The 7,935-nt window shown below is 34.5% G+C and overlaps 1 long non-coding RNA gene across 1 annotated transcript; it reads right to left on the bottom strand.

Moving 5' to 3' along the window:
* Positions 1 to 2,505: 2,505 nt before the first annotated feature.
* LOC118599753 lies at positions 2,506 to 7,388 on the bottom strand. Its single transcript, XR_004949247.1, has 2 exons — positions 7,133 to 7,388; positions 2,506 to 2,738 (listed from the first exon to the last, which is right to left on the bottom strand). It is a non-coding gene; the product is annotated as an uncharacterized LOC118599753 (long non-coding RNA).
* Positions 7,389 to 7,935: the final 547 nt, after the last annotated feature.

Raw genomic sequence — 7,935 nt, 5'->3', positions numbered from 1 at the left:
GCTAAACTCTAAATCAGCCTAAAAAACTAAAACAAATCCTTGTTCCGGCCCTGTGCCGTCTTGGTCTGTCTCATGTCTTCTGTCCTTTTTCCTTTTTTTTCAGCTGCAGCGGTTTATCTCATCCCTGAGCTGAGAATAAAAGCTCCACCTTGGCTCTTCAAGGGGCGGCTCTCTTCAGATGTCAGGGGCGTTTTCCGGCCACGCAGTGTTTTTGCCGCCGCACAGCTGTTTCCTCCGGGACTCCAGGGCATTTTGGCTTCTTTTGTATAAGATAAATAATCTTAATGTTTAAACTGGTTGAGTCTCACCGCTTATTTCTTGCGGCCAAGAGCCAGTCGTAACAATTTTAATTAGCCAAATTAGCTAGCATATAGCTGAAATATTAGTTAAACTCTAAATTAGCCTAAAAACTGAAAAAATCCTAAATTAGCCAAAACAGCTAGAATAAACTGACATTTTAGCTAAAGTACAAAATAGCCTAAAACAAAGAAATCCTAAATTAGCCAAAATAGCTAGCATGTAGCTGAAATATAAGCTAAACTCTAAATTAGCCTAAAACAAAGAATCTCTAAATTAGCCGAAATAGCTAACATGTAGCTGAAATAATAACTGAAAGAAATCCTAAATCAGCCAAACAGCTAGCATGTTACTGAAATATTAGCTAAACTACAAAATAGCGAAAAGCAAAGAAAGCCTAAATTAGCCGAAATAGCTAGCATGTAGCTGAAATATTTGCTAAACTCTAAATTAGCCTAAAAACGGAAACAATTTTAAGTTAGCCAAAACAGCTAGCATGTTACTGAAATATTAGCTATACTACAAAATAGCCTAAAACAAAGAACGCCTAAATTAGCCAAAATAGCTAGCATGTAGCTGAAATATTAGCTAAACTCCAAAATAGCCCCCAAAACCTTAATAAATGCCAAAATAGTCCAAAAAGCTAGCATAATACCATCATAACTTAACTTTTTCACACTCCATATAATATAAAGTGACGACTAATCGACTATTAAATTAGTAGTCGACTACTTTCAACCGGTTTCGTCATCACTCTCACACCGCGCTGTCCCCCCACATCAGATCTCACACCAGACCATAAATGGAGCACAGCATTCTTCACCGGGAGAACAACAGGAAAGAGAGAAGCGGTTTGTGTGTACGTGTCATTTCAAACCATAAACACATTTGTCTGAGGCCGTAAACGAAGCATGTCATCGATTTGGAGTGAAGCTGCACTTTGATTGATAATGGGAGATGAGAGCAGCTTTGGCTCCGACTGACATTTCATTTATCAGAGATGAAATTCAAATGGAGAACAATTCGGTTTAATCAGCTGAGATGAATCAAAAGCCAAAAGGGTTTTTTTTTTTTATTTTTTAAGAAAATGAGTTTAATTGCTGGTTTAACGCAGGAAAAACCCAGGGGAGCGATTTGACACTCATGGAGATGAGACTATTTATTCAATGTGGAAAAACAAGAACAAAAAATGGAAATAAAGCAAAGACAAGAAGAAATAACATTTATATTTGTCAGAAGTTCAGGAGTGGCAAGATGACTCAGTGGTATGAGTACAAGGTTTGCACCCCAGAAACCAGGGATCAATCCCTACTTGTGACACATGATGTAATTGGTATTTTAATATCTTTTTGCAGTTATTTTTTTAGCATTTCATAATGAATGTTACTATTAATTGTCAATAGTTTCACTTAGGGCTGAATTAGATTTGTGTAGCCTGATAAACAATCAGCAGATTTTATAAAAATGTGACATTTGGTGAACTAAAATGAAGATAAAAAAACAGCAGAAGTCTACAAAGTGATGAAAACAGTTAATTTATTTGAAAAATATAAGCTCGGATTGGAGGAAAATCAACAGGAAACATTTGAGATGCCTCGATTTTCACCTCCATTTTAATATTTGCATAAACTGAATATTTTTCTGGACGAACAGGTTCATAACAAGTGTAAAATTAATTAAAAGCGTTCAGAATTAAACTTTATTTATGGGAACAGACTTCCTGATTCTAATGCTTGACTCATCCAATGCAGTTTCTGTATAATATTGACATTTGAAAGATCAAATCTACAGTAATTTAGTTTCTAAATGGCAGGAGGACGCTATAAATACCAGCTCAGAAAAATAGCAGAGCATAATCGTGTTTTCCAAAAGTCAGGCGATTCTAAGCCGATACTATGCAGAAGAATATGTAGTAATAAGAGTTTGACCTTTGTGGAGTTTAGAAATATCTGAGTGGATTAAAAAAAATCAGAGTGGTATGTCTGTCAAATTTCCCTATCCTCACTTTTCATTTGGAAAAAAACACAAATGAAAAGTGAGGATAGGGAAATTTGACAGACCTACCACTCTGATTTTTTTTTAAGTTTGTAGTAAAATGGGTTAATATATTCAAATTTAGTATAGTGAATATCAAATGTGGGCAATACAAGATTTATAGAACCTTCATGACTCCAATAAGTGACACATTTGATGACAAAAAAAAGAAAAAAAAAGTATAAAATTTTATTTAGAAATTCAATTTGTGAATACAAAAAAAAAATCCTGGAACTGCTCAGATCTCCAGATCTGTTGGGTGTTTGATCTTTTCTGTTCTCAGAGGAGACGCCTCATCACTTTGACACGACTGTCTCCGTGTCCTCTCATCCTATAGACCGTTGAAGCGTCATCCGTCAACACGAAGCATTTGTCCTGATGTCCTGTCACTTCCTGCACGAAAACGTCTGGGAAAGTAAAAATAAGAAAAACAAGTCTTGCTGAAACAAGCTTTATTTTTTATTTTTCTGTGAGAAGACACAAAAAGGTGCTTGTTTTTTTTTTAATCATAGCTCAGTGAATGAACAGTGAGAACATGACGAGGATGCTGGGAGCATATTGGCTGCTGGATGAGATCCAGATCCAGCATGATGAGGTTTCACCCGAGTCACGGCTCCTCTCATTTACAGCTTCCCTGTAGAGGCAAGCTGCCCGCCAGAACAATATGTCACGTTCTTGACCCCTTCTGGAGAAAAACATGTTCAAAAACACAATATTATTCTTCCTTTCTTCATAAAGATGCTTCATGTTGAGGCTCACATATATTTAAAACTTTATTTTAATATTTTTCTTTGATTTTGGCGTCTTTTTGTAAATAAAATGACTTTAAATACAGTGTGTGCTAAAAGTGTGAAGTGTTTAGCATAAGAAAATGTTGGCAGCAGACCCCCGAGTGAATGTTTTCTCAGCATCCGTCCCACACGTGAACCTGGAGCTCCTCGGTTTTTACATTCTGGTCCAAAGATCTAACATAAACACAAGACGGTCTGAGGAACGAGTAAGTCACGGACGCTCAGACGGAGTGCTTTAGCGTTTTTGGAAAGGGTTGTTTTGCGTTGGATGAGCAGCTCTTCGCTCCATCTGAAGGTGAATTTGATGCCATCATCATCAGGCAGGACGAGATGAATCATCTCTATGCCAAGAAATAATAAAAAAATACAACAAGAGGGGTGTCAGTTCAAACATGTTTTAATTTATTTAAACTTTTGAACAAAATATTATAATATGTAAAAAGAATCAGGCCTGTGAATCAATTAAAAAAATGACAAATTATCGCAAACATGGGAAAAAATGAACCACAAATTAACGCAATTATTGTATTTTTCGAAGAATAAGTTGCAGTTTTTTTCATAGTTTAGCCAGGGGTGTGACTTATTTATTTACTTTTAAATCAAAAGGGTTATATATTTGTTATTTTCCCAGTAAACACTGGTTGTCTTTTAGCGGTTGTTTCCTCTAATAACCACTAGAGGGCGTTTCATCCAAAGTTTTTGCCATTGGCAGCAGCAGAAGAAGAAGAAGAAGAAGTGTCGTCCAAAACAAACATGGAAGAGAATCGGATTGTTGTCCTCTTAAACTTTGATATTTTTCTTACACAGATTAAAATATTAGTATTATTGTATTTATTTATTTGTTTAGCTAAACTGGAGTTTTGTTCTAAAACATCCGACTTTTCTCCTAAAAGTGCGACTTATATATGAATTTATTCTTCTTGATTTGACATTTTTTGCTCCTGCGACTTACACTATATGGTAGCTTGTTTTTTATTACAGTATTTGTCGACCACTTATAATCTGTGAATTATCACAAAATAAAAACACATTCAAAACTTAAAATTTAGAATGTTTATTTTTAATTAAGGAGGTCAATCAATTAAAAAAAAATCAGATTAATCACACTGTGATTGATTACTATTAACAACATTGTTTTACTTGGTAAATTTAATAAAAATATGCAGCTTTTGAATAAAAACAGACCAGAGAGAATTTTTTTCCTTCATTTTTATTGTCTGAAATGTTAATTATTAAGTGCTATACTGGTTTATAGCTTATTGATTAAAACATTTAAGAAAAAGTTTTACTGTAACACATTTTGTAAGTTATAGGATATTTCTAGAGTTTAGCAGAACAATACAATTGATTATTTTTCTGGGGGAAAAGGAAAACTAATAACTAATAACTAATGAGAATGATTAGTTTTATTTATTTCCAAATGTATATTCAATATATTAAAATATTTGGAACCACTTGTTTCTCTAATGCTTCAAAGTTTCACTTAAACATTCTTGAATCTCCTGAGTCTCTGTTCTCTGTGCTGCATATTTTAAGATGCAACACTGCCCCCCTAAGGGCTTAAAGGGTATAACATGCATGTATTTTATAAAAGAATGTGCCAGAAAAGAATGCACGTGTGTTCTTTACAGTTGAGTGTTTTTGCAGAGCAGCTTAACACACGTCAGTGCTGAAACTTCAAAAACAAGATCTTTCTTTTGCTTTGTTGCTGCCAAACTAAACTAATGGGTTGCTATGACGCTGTAGAAAGAAAAGACAACTTTAAACTGAAGAAAAATAATAATAATAATAAAGTAGATTAATGGTTTCTCATGCTGACATGCTACCTTGAAAAATCAATGTTGGTGTTGTTTCACGACTTGCCCGTACACGAGTCTCTGCTGCCTTCATGGGAACACAGAACCAAGACGCTTCTCAACCAGCAGAAATAATATTTTTCCAGTTTTTAGATATTAAACTTCATTTAGCCCAGAGATATAAATCACAAAATGATCTTTAAACCTTCCCTAAAAGCAAAATGGAGATTTTTACTCTATATGCATGAAACTCTTTAACATTTCTCATATTTTTACATAGAAATATTTGCTGAAAAGAACAGAATTAACAAAACTGTGTTCAAAATCACTATTTCAACCCCCGACTGATCTGGAAGGCGGCTGGTTCACGTCCGGTTTTCCTCTGGATTTGGAGCGACCCCAGTGACCTTCTACAGCAGGTTTAAACCACCGTCTCCATCTGTGGAAGATCCTTTCATTATGGAAAACATAATCCACTTTTCCCCGGAAGGGTCATCCCAGTGAGAGGAAGGAAGCTGGCCGCACTTCCCATGAGATGAAAACCTTGGAACCGTCATTCCTACGGTTCACGCAGTCACAAGTGGAGCATGTAAAAGACCAGTTTGTAAATATACAAATATGGTGATGAAGATGCTTCGCTCCATGCTCTTGGATGTGAAGCACGTGTCAAAGTCAAGGCCCGGGGGCCGGATCCGGCCCTCTGGGTAATATATCCGGCCCTCAGGATCATTTTATTTTATTGTTATAAATGGCTCAATGTTATCTTGCACTTATTTCTAACTTGCATAATTTTGACAAAATATAGTTTTATGGAGAGTCAAATATTTAAAGTTATTTAAGGTTTAAGTTGATTTATTTTGGATCTATATTCCTGCCTTTTTATTGTTCATAGTATTTGGCATTTACTAAGATTTTTAGGATGTTTGGAGCTAATATTTCAGCTACATAACTAGCTGCCTTTCCTAATTTGGGCTTTTTTTTTGCTTTTAAGGCTTTTTTTTAGTATAGCTAGTATTTACAGGCTAGCTGTTTCGGCTAATTTAAACTTTTTTCCATTTTTTTATATATATTTTGGCATTTAGCCATTTTTTCAGCTACATGCTAGCTGTTTTGGCTTTTTAAAAACGTTTTTCAGGCTGTTTTGGAGTTTAGATAATATTTCAGCTACATGCTAGTTGTTTTGGCTAATTTTGGCTTTTTTTGTTTTTAAGGCTTTTTTTGAGTATAGCTAATATTTACACGCTAGCTGTTTAGGCTAATTTAAGCTTTTTTATATATTTAGAAGTTTCCCTATTTTTTCAGCTACATGCTAGCTGTTTTGGCTAACCTTAGTATGTTTGGGTTTGTTTTTAGGCTAATTTTGCATTTAACTAATATTTAAGCTGCATGCTAGCTGTTTTGGCTAATTTAGGATTTCTAAAAGGTTTTTTAGGCTGTTTTGGAGTTTAGCTAATTATTGCAGCTACATGCTGGTTGTTTTGGCTAAGATAAGTATTTTGGCGTTTCTTTTTATGCTAATTTGGCATTTAGCTTATATTTAAGCTACATGCTAGCTGTCGTTTCTAATTTTGGAGTTTTAAAAAGTTTTTTAGGCTGTTTTGGATTTTAGCTAATATTTCAGCTACATGCTAGCTGTTTTGGTTAACCTAAGTATGTTTGGGTTTGTTTTTAGGCTAATTTGGCATTTAACTAATGTTTAAGCTACATGCCAGCTGTTTTGGCTAATTTAGGAGTTTTAAAAAGTTTTTTAGGCTGTTTTGGATTTTAGCTAATATTTCTACATGCTAGCTGTTTTGGCTAACCTAAGTGTTTTGGGTTTGTTTTTAGGCGAATTTGGGATTTAGCTAATATTTTAGCTTGCTATGAGCTTCAGCGTTTTTAGCTATTAATTTTAGCATCTTCAGCGGCCAAATTCAGCTTACAGGATTCCCACTAGCATTATCTCAGGTAATGCTATATATCCAGTGCATTACTATGTTAAAAAGTTTCAGTTTTAAAGTTTAAAACATGTTTTTTTTTTTTTTTTATAAATGTTTATCCTGTTCAGCCCGCCACCTTGTGCGATTGAGTTTGACACCCCTGGTGTAAAGGGTTGTGCAGTGAGGATGCTTTTATTTTAATTTTGAAGTAAAACAATTACTCCCATAACTCCAGGAGGAACTAACCTTCATAGCTGTGGATTATCATCTAGTAACATGAATCACAAAGACTTACCGTAAAAGCAGCAGCATCACGCCTTCTCTTCCTCCTTTATACAACACTTTCATGAAGCTCACATACATGCTAAATGCAGACTTTTTCTGTCAAAACCGCAGAATCAGAGTGTGAAGAGGAGGAGTCCAGGAATTTTGAATGGAAAGATCCTCTTTATGCTTTCAAATCCCAAAGAAACGACTTCCAAACAGCATCGATGGATGGACAGGAAGTGGTCAGGTGATGCAAACACCTCGAGTCTGCAGCTGGACCGGTCAGAGAACACATGGATTGTGTTCATGAGGAAAGAGGATTGTTTCTTTTACATCTGCTGCTCATAATCCATCTTTACAGTGTCATTTTCTACTTTTAGGGGAGAAAATGTGAAGAAAAGCAACACAAAATTCTGAATAGAAACATTGTGGTTGAATTAAGACTAGTTTGCAAATGTGAGACCTGAGAGTAAATATTAAGAAAGAAACTTCAAATGACCTGAGAAAACAAGTGGATCTCTGTGCAGTAATTGGGAATTTGTAATGATAATTTGCAACCAAACATTTAAAAATACATTTTCAGATATTTTATTTTTTATTAATAAACAAAAGAGACTACTTTATTTAGAAATTTTACTCATTGAAATATTTAAAATGTGTTAATTGTGGAAGAATTGTAGAAAACATAAGGCCACAAAAGTTAATATTTATATTAAAATTAAATGTTTTTTTGTTTTTACTATCTGGTGTGCACCAGATATAATTTCTTTTTTTGTAGAAAAAAAAATTAAAACATGTTAATTGTTGAAGTATTGTAAAACACAAAATACC

Source organism: Oryzias melastigma, linkage group LG15 (genome assembly GCF_002922805.2).
Source record: "Oryzias melastigma strain HK-1 linkage group LG15, ASM292280v2, whole genome shotgun sequence".
Taxonomy (NCBI): domain Eukaryota; kingdom Metazoa; phylum Chordata; class Actinopteri; order Beloniformes; family Adrianichthyidae; genus Oryzias; species Oryzias melastigma.
This window is presented reverse-complemented; position numbering and strand designations above follow the sequence as displayed.